Here is an 18,360-nt window from a genome sequence, read left to right as displayed (position 1 = left end):
TTTTTTTTTTTTTTGTATGCTGCTTATATTTAAATAAGTATACTTTTCCCAAGTTTAGGGAAGCTTTCTACTAAGATCTTGTTCAAGAGCTGGTCTGTGCCACTCACCTGTGATTGGATTCTTTCTCCTCTTTTATAACCTTTATAAATCAAACGTTTGGCTTTTTTTGATATTCTACATTTATTGCACATAACTTCAAAATTTTTCATATTTTTTGCTTATTTCATCTTGGTCTTCTAATTTACTTTTCAGTCTTTATATTTTATCTTATTATTGATTTCTTCTACTTTTAAAGCATTTGCTTTGTTTTTATATTTATTTTTTATTAGTTATTTTATTTATTTACATTTCAAATGTTTTCCCTCTTCCAGGTTTCCCTCCCACAAACCCCCCCATCCCATCCTCCCTCCCCTTTGGTTCTATGAGGCTCCCCCATCTGCCTTTCTCTCCTCACTGCTCTAGCATCCCCTTAAGCTGGGGTATCAAACCTCCACAGGACCTAGGGCCTCCCCTTCCATTGATGCCTGACAAGGCCATCCTCTGCTACCTATGTAACTGGAGCATGTGTATTCTTTGTTTGGTGGTTTAGTCCCTGGGAGCTCTAGGGGATCTGGGTTGGTTGATAATGTTGTTTTTTCCATTTAGAATGGTGAGTTTTCAATTTCTCTTCATTTCAGCCTATGTTCTCTGCATTGTTTCTCTCTCTATTGAATTGGCTTCCAAATCCTGAGTTATCCTCATCATTTCATTCAGCTGTGCATTTGTATTCTCTTGGACATCACTTGGTCATTTGTTGTTATCCTCTTGGAGTTCAATGGTTCTTATTCAAATCTTTTTAAATCCCTAAACTTTTTTATAAAAAAGTTTCTTTTTTAAAAAATTCTATGTCTTAAAGTTTATGTAGGCTGTTTTCCTCAGAAAATACTTTTATAGGATTAGTGGGTTTGTTAAAATTGTTATTTTGGACATTCATGTTGTTTTTGCATTTGTGGGTTGATCTGGCAATATGGACTTCTTCCTTTGGTTGTGTGTCTGATGTGACTGTCTGGTTTTCCAATACAGGGTGTATGTGACCTGAGCTAGGCCTTGTAACTCTGCTGGATGAGCTGGACCAGGCAATGATAGTTACCAAACCAGGAGTGTGGATGCATAAAGGGCAGCCAGGAAAAGGAGAGATGGGAGAGAAAAGTAGTATATCACCAGTTAAAGATGATTCTTGTACAAAGCAGGTTCAAAGGCCCCTTATGTGAACCTGTGAGTGAGGGGATAGCTACAGGTGATCGGGTGGGGAATATAAGATACATCCTATCCTGGAATGCTGGCTCACAAACAAAGAAGGCTTCCTGACGGATTTTGAACTAGACAAATGATATCACAGATGGTGATGGTTTGGAGGGAGAGAAAATGGAATAAGAGACTTGCTTACCCAGCAAACATGGCTCATGACATAAAGGGATAGAACTGGAAGTCTGTACCTAGGCTTGTGTGCATAGAGATAGTGGTGGGTGAGAGGAGCAGGGTTGGGATGGGTAGGGAAGAAGCAGCTTGCCCAGAAAAATGGGCTTACAAACGAAAGAAGGTGCTTACAAACCAAGAAGGCTCACAGATTGTGGATCTAGAATTAGGTGGGTGGGTTTGCAAATGGTGGCAGTTTCAGGGAAAATGAGGCCAAAAGTAGAGTAGGCTTATTAGGCAAAGGTGATTCCTAAACAAAGAAGTATTCTGGGCTGCAGACAGTGTTGGGTAGAGAAATGAGATACTCTTACACCGATGCATTGGGAGCAGTTGTGGTTTGAATGAAAATGCCTCATCCCCATAATTATTAGATATTTAAGTACTCTGTTGATATTTAAGTACCAACTAAGGTTGGTGGCTGCTTGGAGAGGATTATGAGATTTGGCCTTGCTGGAGGCTAGAAGAAGTCCCTGGGACAGGCTTCCAAGGTTTCTAAAGCCTCATATCACTTTGAATTTGTTTTCTGTATCCAGTTTGCATTTGGTAGTATAAGCTCTCAGCTGTTTTTCCAGCCAGCACACCGGCTGCTTTTTGCCTTGTTCTCCCAACATGGTATATGCTTATCTCCCTAGATTCTAGGTCTAGGACCACAAATCCAAAATAAAACCTACAAGTTGCCTTGGTCATGGTGGGATTTTTTTTCCCAAGGAAAAGAAAAGTAACAAATCCAGGAGGGATAAATGAAATTCCATGTCATCTCAATTCCTAGAAAAAGAAAACCTGTTAAAATAACTGGAAAACATGTTTTCTGAAGTTTTTATTTTCATACTGGACATATAAAATTGCCTTTCCCAATATTCTTACAGTACATATCTACAACATGTGGAAACCATATTTTTTCTGTAATAGTTATAAAAACTTCATTGCAAGTATTTATTTCTCCTCTTCCTTTCCTCTCATGATTCTTCTTGTTCTCTTTCTCCTGTCTTCCAAATTCTCTTGTCCACTTCTCTTTTACTATATTGTTATTCTTTTTCATTTAATGTGAGCAGGTGCTAAATGTATTTTTGTTGTATCTTCTTCCATTATATTTTGCCTACATTTTTAAAAGTACTTAAATCATGTGCACCATTATACTTTAATGGAGTACCACTGCTCAACTGTTGCAAAATAGAAGTGAAAATATTCCACTTAGAAATTATCCTAGAAGAACTTGGCAATGGGAAAGATCCAAAGTCCGATATTCTGAAGAACTAGACAAAGATATTCTGCCAATGGAAATTGCAACAGAGTTATTCTGGAGAAACAAAACATATTAATCAAGGGCTAATTGAAATAACTAGTTTAACTTATTGCCCAAAATTGAGGAATGAATAACCATATGGTTCTCAAATTCAGAAATATCATAACTAAATTGGAAAGTTCTCATAAGCCATATCTGATTATAAAATACTCTAGAATGGAGACTGGAGCTGAATTGAAAATTCTTTCCAAGCTGGGGACATTCACAGTGTTGGAAGTTGTTTTGCAGGCTGCTACATCAGAATTACCACCAATGAACCTACTATCAAAATACCAGACAACATGTATTATTGATGTGATAGCAGCCCAACAGTTGTGAGTAAAGCCAACTATTTAATGGTTAGACTTATGACTCCTTCTGCAATATATAACACATGTCTAGTCCATAAACCTAGAGATAAAACCTGTGACTTGGGAAGCATTTCAGAAGAAAGGGCAGAAATTTTCTGCAGTAGCTGCACAAAGAAATTTGTTTGATGTATTCTGAGACTAAGAGTACAGAGACACAAATTTAGGAGGCATTGTGACATGATCCTTATTCAGGAAAACAATAATAGTAGGTTCATCCCTTAGGATCTATGAGATTCCCCAACCATAGCTTTTTGGCCATTTTTACATTACCAAGCACGAAATGTTTCTTCCTGTGGATCTGACCCATGTTCTTTAATATTCAATAAATACTCTGTATTATACAAAATATATGTGCTAGTATAGCATAAAATATGTGGCCCATCCCATACCTTCACTGAGCCTATTTTACAATAGAAAGATCACATAGAGATTCAATATAGAATGCAGATTACAATATATAGAATGAAATAAAGTACAACAATATATTCTACTATTACAAAGATTAGTTACGTGATATAGAGCATTTGGTGATGGAGAAGAAGAAACTTATCAAATAAATTTAGGGTCTAGTGTAGATGAAAAAGATTGGAAAGTAGTCTCTAGGAAAACAACATAAATATTAAATAGATACCAAGGGAAGTTTTACTTCACCAGCTTTCAAGGGAATCAATAAGATGCTACATTTAATTCAAAGGAGGAGTAAAAACACACACATTTAACTGTACTTGAAAATGCTAAAATTATTTTCAACTATAATTGCTGCAAAAATATCAATATCTTTAGAATATTTGCTAAAATTTTAGTTTTCTGTAGCCACATGGTATTTTTAAAATTCTGGGTCCTCAATTCTATTCATTGACTTACGTCTCTGTTTTTTTGAGTCCTTATCATGATACTTTTATCACTAAGACTCTGTAGAATGACTTGATATCAGGAGTGGTGATAGATTCTGTACTGTGGTTTTTGTTCACAAGAAAACTTTGGTTATCCTTGCTCTTTTGCACAATATTTTGTATAATGATTTCTATACCAGTGATGAATGGCATTATAATTTTTATTAGGATTGCATTGAATCTATCTATAGATTATCATTTGAACATGGGTATATTTTTTGTTCATAAAAGTTTATTTTTATTAGATATTTTCTTTATTTATATTTCAAATGATATCTCCTTTCCCGGTTTTCCTTCTGGGGAAAAAAAAAACTGTTCCATTCCCCCCCTCTCCCTGCTCACTACCTATCCTCTCCTGCTTCCTGGCCCTGACATTCCCCTACATAGGGCATAGAACCTTCACAGGACCAAGGGTCTCTCCCCCCATTGATGATCGACTAGGACATCCTCTGCTACATATGCAGCTGGAGCCATGAGTCCTACCATTGAACAAGGATAATTTTTATTAGATTAATTCTTCCAAACCTTGTGCAGAGGATGTCTCTCCATATTTCAGGCTTCATCACTTCTGTGTCTTAACTTTTTCACTGTAGAAGACTTTCATTTCCTTGGTTACATACATGCATGCATATATATATCTGATGTACATGGAATTTTTTCTTACTTTCTTTTTCAATGTTTATCAATAGTAAACAGGAAGGATATTTATTTTGTGTATTAATTTATATCCTACCACTTTTATGAATTATTTATCAGGTTTCAGAATTTTGAGTAGAGTCTTTGGGATCTGCAAATGGGGCTACTTTGACTTCGTCTTTTCCTATTTGCATCACTTTTAGTGCCTTCTCTTGTCTTACTGCTCTAGATATACCTTCAAGCACTATATTGAATAGAAGTAGAGATAGTGGACATCCTTGCCTTGTTCTTAAATTCGCTGGGAACAATTTGAATGCTTTATATTTAGTATGGAGTCACATATAGGTTTGTCATATACACCCTTAACTATATGGATGTATTCCCTTTCCAGGAATTTTCTCAGGAAGACTTGTTGAAATTTGTAAGACTCTCTGTGTGTCTAATAAAATAATCTTGTAATTTTTGTCTTTAAGTCTATTCATGTAATGGACAACATGTATTGATTTTCTTGCATACTAAATCATCCTCTGTATATCTGTTTTAAAGCTAACTTGGACTCAATGAATGATCTATTTGATATGAACTTGAATTCAGTGTGCTAGTATTTGATTGGATATTTTTGCATCTATGTTCACAGAAAGTACAGTCTATGAATTTTCCACTTGTTTGTTTTGTCTTTACTGCATGTTGGTGCTGAGATAGTTATAAAACATTTGGGAGCCTTCCTTCCTTTCCTACTTCATGGAATAATTTGAATAGAACTTCTATTAGTTATTTTTTTTTGAAATTCTCAATTTTAAATTGATACAGTTCCTCAACATTGAATCTGTTACCCTGCAGCTGCTAGAAGAAACAGTATGGAGAATGAATCAACATATAAACACGGGTAAGAAATTTCTGAATAAGACTCTAATAGCACAAAAAATATGGCAAACAAATGAGATCTCAGAAACTAAAAAGCTTCTATACAACAAAGAAAATTATGAACCAAATAACTAGAGAGCCCACAGAGAGGGAAAAACTCTTTACCAGATATTCATCCAACAGACGATTGAAGTTAAATATATACAAGTAAATCAAAAACAAAACAAAGCCAAAGAAACCAAAAAACTAAACATTATGAAAATAATCAGCTTCTGTCCATTGGTTGGGTATAAATATCTGCATCTGACTCTTTCAGCTGCTTGTTGGGTCTTTTGGAGGGCAATCATGATAGGCCTCTTTTTGTGAGAACATCATAGCATCAGTAGTAGTGTCAGGCCTTGGGGTCTCCCTTTGAGATGGATCCCTATTTGGGCCTGCCACTGGACCTCCTTTTCCACAGGCTATTCTCCAGCTTTGTCCCTGAGGTTCTTTTAGAAAGGAATAATTCTAGGTCAGAGTTTTTGACTGTGGGATGGCAACCCCATCCCTCCTCTTGATGCCCTGTCTTTCTACTAGGGGTGAGCTCTACTTGTTTCCTCTCTCCATTTTAGGGCATTTCATCTAGGTTCCCTCCCTTTGAATCCTGAGAGTCTCTCACCTCCCAGATCTCTGGTACACTCTAGAGGGTCCCCCCACCTCCTACCTCCCGAAGTTTCCTGTTTCCTTTCTTTCTGCTGGTCCTCACTGAACTACCAGTCAGGCAGCATGTGCTAGTTGATATGAGGCCCCCAACACATATACAGCAGAGGACTGCCAGGACTGGACTCAGTCAGAGAAGATGCACCTAACCCTCAAGAGATTGGAGGCCCCAGGGAGTGGGGAGGTCTGGTAGGGTAGAGGTAGAGGGGTTGGGGACACCCTTGTGGAGACAGAGGAAGAAGATACAGGATGTGGAACAGTCAGAGGGTGGACCAGGAGGGAGAAAAAGTCTGGACAGTAAAAAAATAGATTAAATAAAAAGAAAAAAGAAAAAAATCAGCTTAATTAAAAATGAGCTGTGGAGCTAAACAGAAAATTCTCAGAAGAATAAATGCAAATGACTAGGAAACACTTACTGAAGTAATGAATATTATTAGCCACCAGAAAAATGCAAATAAACAGCAATTTAAAATCCCCCTTCAAGTACAGTCAGAAAAGCCAGCTCAGGAATTCAAATAACAAATACTGACTGAGACTCTTATATACCGTGGATGAGACCATAAACTAGTTCAGCACCTTTGAAAATTGTTCTGGAAGCTTCCCCAAAAACATCAAATAGAACTGCAGTATGACACAGTCATACCATTCCTGGGAAAATAATATATATATGCTTCACATTCCTACCTGGCCATTCAATATTCTGTCATGGATGTCTGGAGCCAGGTATGGTCGTTGATATTTCTTCTCTATGACCAGTCTTCATGGCCCTCCTGATTCATGAAAGCTAAGGTTTGCTATTTGAGATGCATTTCTCTATTTCTCTGTTGATTTTTATATGCTCTGCATATAAAAGAGTGCATGCTGTCTTCAGACATAGGATAACCAGGGGCAATGTAAATACCTTGTGATTTTTTTTTGAAACCTATGAGGTCTCTGTGATCAATGCTTTAAATAGTATTATCCTATACTTGGAACTGCATTTTTCATTCAATAACACTTCTCAGATATTGTTTACCTATGCATGTTAATTTTGTTTGAACACACTATCTTTTAAGTTCCAGTTTGAAATTAGCTTCCTATCTGGTCAGAGTCCATAAAGTGTTTTCATCCATGTTTAGTTTTGTGTAACCCACCTACTTTCTGCTCATGTTCTCTATCTACCCATCCCCATCACTACGAAATCCTTTAACATTGTATTTCCCCATCTTTTACGCACAAATTCTTCTCACCCATCAATTATATTTGTAAGTTGGGTTTTTTAGATATGAGTCCATATATAACAAAAGGGTGTTAAAGGATATTTGATCATACTTGTACTGGCTGGTTTTGTGTCAACTTGACACAAGCTGGAGCTATCACAGAGGAAGGTGCTTCAAGTGAGGAAATGCCTCCATGAGGTCCAGGTGTAAGACATTTTCTTAATTAGTGATAAAGGAGGGAGGGCCCCTTATGAGTGTTACCATCTCTGGGCTAGTAGTCCTGGGTTCATAAGAATGCAAGCTGAGCAAGCCAAAAGAGGCAAGTCGGTAAGTAACATCTCTTCATGGCCTCTGCATCAGCTCCTGCTTCCTGACCTGCTTGAGTTCCAGTCCTGACTTCCTTTGGTGATCAACAACAATATGGAAAGTGTAAGCTGAATAAATCCTTTCCTCCCCAACTTGCTTCTTGGTCATGGTGTTTGTGCAGGATTAGAAACGCTGATTAAGAAACAATCTGAACTTGAGATTATGTCATTTACTGGGGGAAAAAAAAATCTGTTTCTAGTTGTGGTGTGGCTCAGCCCTAGCATACACTTTTAATCTAGGATCTTTCTGTTTATTGTAAATACTATTAAATAAAGTCAACTATTGGTCAAGGGGAGGAACATGTGACCAGTTGACAGGGAGTGAACATAGAAAAAAAACATAGAGAGTAAGAGGAAGTCAGGAGGACACATAGAGAGACTCAGAGGACGTAGAAAGGAGGAATACTGAGTTTGAGGGTTTGGGGATCTGTGTGGAGAAGGAGAACATCCTTTTCCCTCTGGAACTTCAGCTGGGTGCTTTCTCTGCCTCTCTGAGCTAGTAAGGCTTTCACTCCAGCATCTGTATCCTAAGTCTTTACAGGTACAATTGGATAAATGAGATTTGGTTTAAAAATAACAAAAGTGCATTCTATGACTGATATTGTGGTCCTTGTCGATCTCCTAGGCCTGAATCAAACATAAGTTCTAGGGTGAAATCTCATGTTGTTATTTTGATAGATGGGAATATTATCAAATTGCCATCTAAATACTTGATGTTTATATCTGTAGACCAGGATGCTCTCAAATTTGTTCAGAGAAATGTATTTGTGTGTGTGTGTGTGTGTGTGTGTGTGTGTGTGTGTGTAGACAGAAGTCAGTGAGAGATCTATGACTTATCAAACTCCTAAGAATAGGAGATGCAGAGACCAGCCATCAATAGACATCTACATTAATTCCATCTGCAAGGCTCAGGGAACACCACAGAAGAGGAGGTGAAAAGATTGTAAGACTCAGACGAGTGCAGTCTTTTGAACACAACAAGGCTATGAAATTCAAGAAGTCAAAATCAACTGTGGATACCAGCATAAGACCTAGAAAGGAATGGGATAGCCAAAATCTTGGCATAGATGGGTAGATGATCTCCACACCCTACCACATATTCAAGAGTATTTTGGCAATGATTAATTTTTAAGGGAGTAGAAATAATTTCTTACTAATGATGTACTGAGTGATAGCTTTCCCATGCTTAAGCGAATGGCGACATACCCATACACAACTGAGCAACACTAACTGAACCTAATGGGTTAAAAAGATGACATTAAATTGGAATGGGAGTTTTGAAGGGATATGGGAGGAGCTGGAGTAGAGAATCAGTAGATGTGATCATATTCCTTTCTATGTATGTATGAAATTTTCAAACAACAAAAAATCTTAAAAATTAATTTTTCATTAACCACAGAATATTGATGAATTAAATTTCTGGGAATAATACTCCATTACATTCTCATTATGTTTGCATAATTTTAAGAGATATAAAATATCTCAATGATTATGAGAACTATGTACTAAGTAGGACATCCAGTAATTTTTTCCTCAGTTACAAATCTTTCTCATTTTTTTCCCAGACAAAATTTGAACTAGGATAGTGATGGTGACTACAGATATCAGTGCTAAATAATAAATCTGAGCTGCTTACACTGCTGATTATGGTGGGGTCGAGGCAGGGGCTGAAAGAATGAGAGGGAAAAGTGATGGAATTATGTTTTAATTAAAAATGTAAAATAAATGCTGAGGGGCAGTATGCTCTCTAAAGCTATTAAATACATGTGCAGAAGAGAGAGATCAGGGGTCACATCTTCATTTGCTAGATAATTTGTTTTCCTGTGGAATGCTGTATGTTCTGCATGACACCAGCTTACAGAACTGGAACATAAAATGCTAGCTAGAACACAAGGTAATGTTTATAGAAGATAAATGGGTGTGTACAGATACATTCTCACAGATGTAAGATGTCTCTGCCTGGGAAGATGGATCAGTGCATAAAGGAGTTTGTCACAAAGCATGACAACCTGAGGTTAATTCCCAGGACCCATTTGGTAGAAGAAGAGCAGTTCTTGAAAACTGTCTTCTGACTTCGGTATGTGTACCATTGTGGGCTTGTTCACAAACATACACGCACAAATAAATGCTGCTGAAGATAGGTTTGCCAATTTCAATTGGCAAATTCTAACTGAAACAGTTGATTTTTTAACATGATTCATTATTGTAATTCATACAGCACTATTATTTTGCCTGGGGGCAGTTCTTTATATGTCTCTTCAGACAGTTAATTTTGTAAACATAAAAATGACAGCTCTCTCTGAGGCATAGTCTTACTTTGAGCACACTCTAGTTACTCCCCTTAGAGTTTTAGCTAAGGAACCTACTAATAACATGGTGAGATTGACATTTTAACCCATAGACACAAATTCACCCTATGCTTTCCAAACCCATCCTGTGCATAGGGTGGGTCAGTTTTGGAAATCTCTAATGAATATTTATGTGCCACTGAACCTGAAGGCTAGGGTCAAAAACAGATGTCTGTGAAAAACTACACACCAAAGGGAAAATCATCACCAGTTGATTAAAAAAAAAAAACTTAGGGCACAGGAAGAAAATCTTAATGGTATTTGCCTAGATGTGGAAATCACAAGGGTAAATCTGAGTATAGGAACAGTGAAGGCAAGTTTTCTTCTCCTTAAACACATTAAGCTTAATATTGCCTTTCATCCTTTACATTTTATAATTTTAACAAAATTGCCAATGGTATGTCTTGTGTGCTTCAGAGAGCCAACAATATGTATCATATTGTAACCACAACAATATGTATCTAAATATCAATAGTGATGACCTCTAATGATATTACTATTGTCAACATGATTTTAAAGTTATACTTGATACTTTTCAAAATCCCTATAATGAGACTGGTTATAAGAAAAAAATCTTAAAGTATTTGCCTATTGTGTTTAAACAGTTTCTGTGTCTTCCTCAAACTGTACAACAGAAAAGTCAACACATAGAATAAAGCCAAAGAGGTGTATCTATGAACAATGGCTCACCTGTGGTGTTGTGCCAGAGTGAAATACTGCATCCTGTTTCATAACATCCAGAGGACAAGAGGATACAGGAGAAGTGATACTGTTGTCTTTTTAAACATATTTGGAGTTCTGGTATGTTTTTTTTCATTCTCATGTGCAGTTTGTACTTAAGTAAAACTTGAAAGTGACAGGGAGATGATTTGTGAAGAAGTGTACGAATGGGATGTGGGCAAGAGAAGGAACTGGGCTACAAGATTAAAGTGCTTGGCATACAGGCATGGAAAGTCATAAAATCAGTTTTTTGTACTAAGAATGTTAATAAAAACTTGTTGGGAGATGTAACACAAGATATCTACAAAGATGCTACATGCATGTTATTCTAAACGATTTTTCTTAAGGCCATAGTTTTTAACTAGAGCAGGATGTGGTCTGCTGTTTTCTGAAATATTTTTCTATCTTTTCCCAAATGTTTTATAACAAAGTTCAATGTAGACTGTGAAATCTCAGGAAAAAGTCTCCTGCTTCACACTGGGTTGTAACAACATGAGAACTGAGTCTGTGTGTGGGCTCCAATCTCACTTGCTGCAGCCGGCTGTCCTTCTGAAGCTACAGAAGACGCCAGCCAGCCAGCCATGGAGTAGATTACAGGATGGGGCAAACAACCACAGTAAATTGTGACTCTCCTTACTTTTTAGACAAGCCTTTTCCAGCACTGGCATGTTTTTTTCCTTTTCTATTCTGCTGTTCTTTCTCATTCAGTGTGAACCTTATTCTCTTCGTTCTGGGTCAACACTATGTTATCTGAAATTCATATGTGATATGTATGTCACACATTTCCAATCAGGATTTCTGAGTGGGCAGGCCCCTGTGCTGTTTGGTGCTTGGCTGCAGTGTCAAAAGCTCTCACAGACTCCCAGCAGAGCTAAGCTTTCCAGCAACCTCTTCCATTCAGAGAGGGCCAGATCATAGAGAGGCAGGCCATAGGATATGTATGACTAATGGCAAGTTTTATACTTGAGGTGTCTTCTTTTAAATACACAAAGTACAAGTCTGTCATATTTAAGCTAAAATAGAAATAAAATTTGTACATTCTCAATGTACAAATTCACTGATTCTGTTTATCTCTGTTCTAGATATGCACTATCTCTGCTAAATTTTAGCCATTCCATTCTGCATTTTCGAGATCCCTCTACCATAATTATTATGATGGGAGAAGATTACAGATTACTGTAATCATCAATACTTACAATTGTTTTTTTGAAATCTATTTTATTTTTATTTTTTGTTAGATATTTCCTTTATTTACATGTCATAGGATAGATATCTCCTTTCCCAGTTTCCCCTCCAAAAATAAAAAATAAAAAAATAAAACAAAACAAAACAAAACAAAACAAAACAAAACAAAAACCCTGTTCCTTCCCCCCTACCCCTGCTCACCAACCCACCCTCTCCTGCTTCCTGGCCCTTGAATTCCCCCCTGGGGCATAGAACCTTCACATAGCCAAGGGCCTCTCCTGCCTTGATGACCAACTAGGCCATCCTGTTATACACATGCTGCTGGAGTCATTAGTCCCACCATGTGTACTCTTTGGTTGGTAGTTTAGTTCCTGGGAGCTCTAAGGGTACTAGTTAGTTCATATTGTTGTTTGTCCTAAGAGGCTGCAAATCCTTCAGCTCCGTGGGTTCTTTCTCTAGTTCCTTCATTGGGGACCCTGTGCTCAGTCCAATAGATGGCTGGGAGCCTCTACTTCTGTATTGGTCAGGTACTGTCAGAGCCTCTCAGAAGACAGCTATATCAGGTTCCTGTCACCCAGCACATACTAGCATCCACAATAGTGTCTGGATTTGATGATTGAATATGGGAAGGATTCCCAGGTAGAGCAGTCTCTAGATTGTCCTTCCTAAGTAGAAAATTGTATTAGTTCTCCAGAAAACTGTTTTGAAAATACTTTCTGGAGATTCCTAAATTTTAGAAAAGGTTATAAATTCTTGCATATTTGAAGAAATTTCTATCCAAGGAAATGAAAAACAGTGATATGAGATAATACATATCTTTAAAGTCTAGAAAGAGTGCTGGCCAAATCCTGAATGGTGATATGAGCCGACACACTGCAGCAATCAGAGGTTCTTAGGTGCATTGGAATTGGCCTTAGATTCTAGTATACAATATTGATTAGACAACAAAACACTTCATTTTTGTCCAGGGACACTGACTCAAGGACAACATTACTATAGAACCATAAATAGGTTTTCAAAAGTTTGGTTCTTTATCTAGGAAAGGAAACATAAATTGCCTATTTTTAAGTTCGATGTAGAAGTTGACAGAATGTGTTAAAAGTTGCCAAGGAATAATTTGGATTACCCCAACTGACCATTTTCAAGGAGGCTTCTCATGTTCAATACTGGGGTTCTTTAAGTCTGATAATTCTTGTAGGGAACATTTTTCTTTTCTTACTTTTCTCTCATATGGCTTAACTTCCTTCTATTCCAGTTTCATAGAGTCCCAACCCTAGACAAACTGACTGTCCCCTGGGAGAAGAAGAGCTAGCCTCTCCTAGGGATCAGCTCCCTTATTGGTTGTCCACTACAGAGTGAACAGCTCTGAAACCACAGGCACACAGCAACCAACATAGATGGAATGAGTTTCATTTATATGACTTGCTGCAAACACACGTGTGCATGCATACATACATACATACATGTAACAATAGGAATCAAATAAAATAAGCTATCAATTAGAGAGTGTATAAGAAAGGATTGAGGGTAGGGAGAGAGCTGTATGCAGAGGAAGGAAGTAGTGATCCCATTCTATTTCATTAAAAGTCTTAAAAAAGATAAGTAGGCTAATTTAAACTGTCTTTTCCCCCCAGATTTCTGTGTAATTTTTTCCACTTTGATTTTGTCACAGAGAGATCCTTGTGCAAAAGTCAGCCAAAGGAGGTTAAGAAGCATCAGTGGCCTTTTAGATCATACCAGTTTTCACTTATTCCCTGGCTCACCATCTTGATATCAGGACATATTCTACTAAATTCTCCTTTGTTTCTCCATTTCTCAGTGCATGCATGTGCATATGAATCTGCATGTGTGCATGTCTCTTTCCATGAAAGGGACCTTGACTCCTTGAGGGAACTTATGTCATCAAAGCAGCAGAAAATAAGACATTATGTGTGAGGTCCAGCGTTTTTCTCTTTTCTCATTTTATATACATTTTTCTTCTGTTAACTTGAAACTTTAGCATTCAATGTAAGAGTACTTGCAGAGATTATTCCCTACTTTCAAAACTACATAAAATCAAACATCTGCAATGAATCACTTAGTATAAATATATGAACATACAAAGAGAAAAATAAATGAAGTAAATTTGATAGTTACAATCTTCCAAAGGCAGCATTAGGTACCACCACAACTAATATTATTCCTGGCCTGACATTGAGTGCTTGACAGTAGTTATGATTAGACTTAAAATATCCTCCCAAAAACTTGGTTCCCAGCTGGTGGGCTTTTGTGAGGTAATTGGACTATGACCTGAGCATCAATTTAATCGATACATCCATGTGTGAATTCATAATTTGATGTCATTGTTGGGAAATGGTTGGATTTTTACTTTCCTTTGCAGGAAGTAGGCCACTGGAGATATTCCACTGAAAAGTATGTTTGTCTCCACTCCCTTTTTCTGATGCTATTTCCTTTTGGCTGCCATGAATTGAACCATTCTATTCTACCATGCCCTCTGTGCCTCAACACAGACCCATACATACAGAGCCAAGTGACCATGAACTGAAACTTCCTAATCCATGATTCATAATACATACTCCTTTCATTATAAATACTTCTTCTGTTGTTTTCTCAGCTATTGTGTCACTATGATAGACCATAACAAGGATATTCTTTTTAATACCTGTTTTTATGGGCATAATATTTTAATCTCAGAACTCAAGAGGCTAAGGGGGGAAGAGAGTGAATCCCAGGACAGCCTGGGCCATATTGAAAGACCTGCTGTCATTGAATGAAGAAAGAAAGGAAGAAAGAAAGAAAGAAAGAAAGAGGGGGAGAAAGAAAGAAGATTGATTCTGGGAAATAACGATTAATCTATTCATCTCATTTTTAATTCTAGCCTCTTGTAAAGGTTACTGATTCATTCAAATAAACTTACATTTTTTAGTTATTTTATTTATTTTTTAATTTAATTGACTTAAGAATTTCACACATGATTACTATAATTACATTATTTCAACCCTTCCACATCCTTCTTTGCACCTCCACTGCTAAAATTCATGACGTCATCTTAATTATCACACACCCACACATACACACACACACACACACACACACACACACACACACACACTAGTCCTCTATGTTTTGCTGTCATGTGTGCGTGTTTATGGCTAATCACTTAGAATTAAATAACCTATGAGGAACCTTTCCCACATCAGCCATCAAATAGCTATAGTTTTTCACCTAAGAGTGTGGCCCTGTGAGATTTACCCATATCCACTGGAATGTCACCTAACATCACCATACAGGTTTTATTTAGGTGATCATATTGTGAAGATTTCATAGGTACCTGTTCTTTGTTATATCTAGTGGACATTGTCCCTTCACTAACATTCCTGTACTCTGGCTCTTAGAATATTTCTACTCCTTTTTCAGTGATGTTCTCTGAGGTGTTGGTGTAGGAATTTCATTGTAGATGTACCAACTGAGTTTGGGCACCCCAAGATCTGTTGTTACCTGCATTTGAACAACTTTGGGTTTCTGTAATAGAAGCTGCATAGAAACTATAATAAAACCTGATAGCGAAAACAACATTCCTCTGAGTATAAAGGTACATATGAGGATGTTGTTAGAAAGTAGATCCAGTCCACCTGAAATAGCAAGCTCCCGAGTAAAAAAAATAATAATAAGGTGAAGAATGATGGAAGACACCCTTTGTACCTCTCTTGTCTCTATGGGAACAGGCATCTTCACAAATACCTGCTGCATAAACATGTATACACCACACGCTCATACACATAAGGAATATAATTTAAAAATAAAATACTACCACATAAAATAAGTCTCTGAAACTATAAATATTTAAAATTTCAGCCATCTTAGTATTTATGGAAGTCAACAATATGTGTTGACTTGGATTTCAGTAAACCTGTTGATGGAAGTGAATTTGAATTTTCATGGTAAACTCAGGAAGCAAAAGTACTAGATAATTTCCTCACACCAGGAATTGCAAGGTACATATCAGTCAGGAAATGTTTTAATCAGCCTAGTGTTTCCTTCTGTTTACTGAGGAAATAAGTGTCCAAGGCAGACTAGATGAACTCCACAAGATCATTAGGGAAAGCCAAGACAGAGATACCACTTGGACCCCAGTTGATGTTGTTAGGGCTTTTATGAGTAGACATGACATCAGCATAAGCCTGCTTTGCAGTGTCTGACTGACAGCTTAATGAGGTAGTCAGGAAATCACTATGAGAAATGGTTGGAGCTTGTAAAGAGTTCACTTCTGGTACGAGCAGGTTCAAATGAGCACTTGGCAGAGCATCAGATGGCATATATTGATTGTGCTTTGTACCATTGCCAAGAGGATGCTTGGGAAGGATTAACACAGTTGGAAGACAGATTCTAAGGACAAAAGAGGTAGGGCAAAAGAAGTTTCATGCTGATCAAATGGATGCATCACACCAAAGATCTGTTTGAAATCCATGAAACGGCATAAGAAACAAACAGGTACAGGTGACGGAAGACAAGAACTTCTTCACTGGGTCTTATTCACATTACACATACATCAGATCCACTCCAACAGTAACGATGATACTTATCAAGCACTGAGTGTCCATCAGAAGCCACGCAGTGATGACTATTACAATAGCCTACATTTACTAGATGCATATATTATGCCATTATCTGTGCAAAGTACACCTAGATAAAAGTGTATTTTCTCTCTCTTAAACTATTTTTCTCTTCCTTTAAAAGCACAGTAAAAAAATATAGTTTTTCCAGTGTCAAACTGACAGGCAATTAATACAATGACTCTATATAATGAAAACAAATTATACATTAAAAGTTAGAAGCAATATAAAAATTGCAACATCATAAAAGCAAAAGTGGGGCTGAAGAGATGGCTCAGTGTTAAGACTGCTCTGCCAAAGGTCCTGAGTTCAATTCCTAACAACCACATGGTGGCTCACAACCATCTGTAATGGGATCTGATGCCCTCTTCTGATGTGTCTGAAGAGAGTGACAAGATACTTACATCCATAAAATAGATAAATAAATCTTTTTTAAAAATTAAATAAAAGCAAAATAAATGTCTCAGCAGGTAAAGGACCTATTGTGCAAATCCAATGGCCTTACCTAGATCCATAGGACCATGGTGGAAGAAGGAAATAAACCCCCTTGAGGAAATCTGCCCTCTAACATCCACATATGTGCTGTGTCATGTATGGATCTATCCCTAAACAAAGACACACAGACAGACACACAGACACACACCTATATATCCTTAGACACACAGACACACAGACACACAGACACACACACACACACACACACTGATTATGGAAAGTTTAAAAAGAAAATGGAAGAGTTTATCTTTTGCTAAAGTTCTCTCAGCATGTTGGAGGGGACTCCCCATCTCCTTCAGCATTTATAAGAAAATACCATAAACTGGTTCACTGTGAGACTGTAATGAACAACACTTCCTATGAGACAAGAAGAGAGGCCTCACTACACCATAGGACTACAAATCCTTGCTTTGAGTTTCTGTCCTCTAGTACATTGTAAAGAAATTTCTGTTGTTTGTAATCTCCCAGTGACTTAGATCACTTCTGATCACATTGCTGCAAACTTAATCAACATGGCTCTAACTCATTACTTGGTGACCTAGGATATGTAATTTACCTCTAGACAGCCAATCCCCAGTTACAATTTTATTACTATGAAGTCTACAACCTTTTTATTTTAATCTGAATGTTTGTGTCCCCATCTCCAATTAATAAAATAAGATCACAATACTCAAAGGGATTAGTATTTGGAGATGCTTCTTCTTCTTACCATTTACCAAAAGAAAGGAAGGCACTGTTGTTTCCCCCATTTGCAGCAGTTTTATGAGCCATTTCTTGGTGAGGACTTTAAAACTCCAGGGAAACTGTGAGGACACAACACCTTTGCTTGCTCTTTGCCTTTTCTGTTGTCTGAAACCTGAACCAGATAGAAAGTTGGTTTGAACCAAACGTATAACAGCACCCTACTCATCACAGAATTTTATCTTAAAAGGAACTGGATGATGGTACAAATAAAAATGGAGCCATTCCTCCATCCAGAGCCATTCATTATATTTTATCATTGTGAAAAAGAACATAAAACAAAAGAAATTAAGATTTATATTCCAAACACCATTTGTTTTGTTTTTGGTATTTTTGTTACTACATCATTTCTTCTACCTTGTAATTCATAGAGAAATCTGCCACTGCCAAATGAAGCTATCTGCATGGACACACCCCCCAGAAGATGATGATTTATTTCAATATCAAACTGGAAGACACAATTACCCTCTAAGAATTAATTATTCTTGCTCAAA

Source organism: Mastomys coucha, unplaced genomic scaffold, assembly GCF_008632895.1.
Source record: "Mastomys coucha isolate ucsf_1 unplaced genomic scaffold, UCSF_Mcou_1 pScaffold8, whole genome shotgun sequence".
NCBI lineage: Eukaryota > Metazoa > Chordata > Mammalia > Rodentia > Muridae > Mastomys > Mastomys coucha.
This window is presented reverse-complemented; position numbering follows the sequence as displayed.